This window comes from Strix uralensis, chromosome 1 (genome assembly GCF_047716275.1).
Source record: "Strix uralensis isolate ZFMK-TIS-50842 chromosome 1, bStrUra1, whole genome shotgun sequence".
NCBI lineage: Eukaryota > Metazoa > Chordata > Aves > Strigiformes > Strigidae > Strix > Strix uralensis.
Genome location: NC_133972.1, coordinates 67,272,863 through 67,274,440, shown reverse-complemented (window position 1 = coordinate 67,274,440; position 1,578 = coordinate 67,272,863).

Here is a 1,578-nt window from a genome sequence, read left to right as displayed (position 1 = left end):
AAACTCATCTCTTACTTTTAAAGACTCTTAGTCTCTTACTTTTACCAGCCATTCAACACATGCTTCCATCCAGCTCACCCTGAATCCTTCTAGATAAAGGAAGGAAATCAATGTAAACAATATCTTGGGCCCCACATTGTAATATGTGTTCCAAGGAGTCACTGCAGAAATGGAAATAAACACCTTCCTTCCACTGCTCCCTCAGACTCTTTTCTCACCCTCAGATCTGAATTCAGCTATTACTACATTTTTCACAGACAGAAAAAAACCAAGAAGAATATTTTTTTTTAATTGAAAGAGGAAGATATCTTCTTGGCAATCAGCTTTTACATAAAAACTATATGACATGACATTCCACTTCTTCAAGTTAGCTGTAATTAACTGGATACAGCAAAGGAAAAAGGCAGTCAGGTCCACTTTTCTCTATTATCATTTCTTGATATTTCTTGGTAGCTCACTGAAACGTCCAGAAGAGCAGGGTGAAAGTGTATCAATGTAAGAGCCCTCACTGTTTGGTACAGTTTAGCTTTCTTCATTCCTTTCCAAGCCCTGATGTTCCCATCAGAGAGGTTAATCAAACCATTAATCTACAGGTTACAACAACCATTGATGAAAAAAAAAAATTAAACCAAACCCACCAACCAAACAAACAAAATCCCTCAAGTACAAACACTGGGAATGCAAGTTTATTTTCAAGCTTCTGAATGTTTTACAACACTGGAGAGTAAAAACAGTCACACATAAGAAGACACTTAAGAAGTATTCCTTTCAGTATCCTAGTCCATCTTCCATGGGTCTCATTCTCTTTCAGTGCAAAAGTTTTATTTTCTTTTTAATTTACTTGCAAAGAGCAGTTATTCCTTAATGATTATCTTATGGTGCCTTGTCCTTGCCCACACCTCTGCTTTCTGCTACTTGGCTATCAGAAATTTTCTAACCTGTAGCTACTGAAATAACATCAGAACATGAGAGCATATTGGCTTTCATTGTGAATTTTGAATCTTTTTGCTTCTGAAGAGACAGTATAAAAAGACAATATAAGAGGAATTTTTAGTCATTGTGTTGAGTTTAATGGGACTTTTGGCTTCTTATTTGCATATCTACTGAATGGAAACAAGGCACAAAGCTTGAACAAGCTGGATAGACTTCAGCTCCCATTGCATGAGGATTGTTTCCAGAGGTGGTCATCTATGGTGTCACTGAAAGGTACTACTGGTGTCCACTCCCTAGATATATGATGCTGTATAGTTCATCAGTGAAAGTGTACAGGAAGTGAACCAAGAGAAGATGATTTTTGTGTTTTATGCATTGCACAGTACATCAATGAGAAGGTTTTTCTGTGTTTAGAAGGCCAGTCAGTTTTTAATCTGTCACTGCAGTGCTTGTCCTGAAACAGATGTTCAGTGAGAAGAACTGCTGTAGAAGTGGATCTTCCTCCAATTTTCTCAGTATAAACAGCAACCATTACATTTGGTGGGTTTTTTGGTTTGTTTGTTGTTGTTTTTTTTCCTAATCAGGCTTTTATATATGAATATTCCAGATCCTGAAGCCATCTTTAGCACACAGATGTGGTTATTT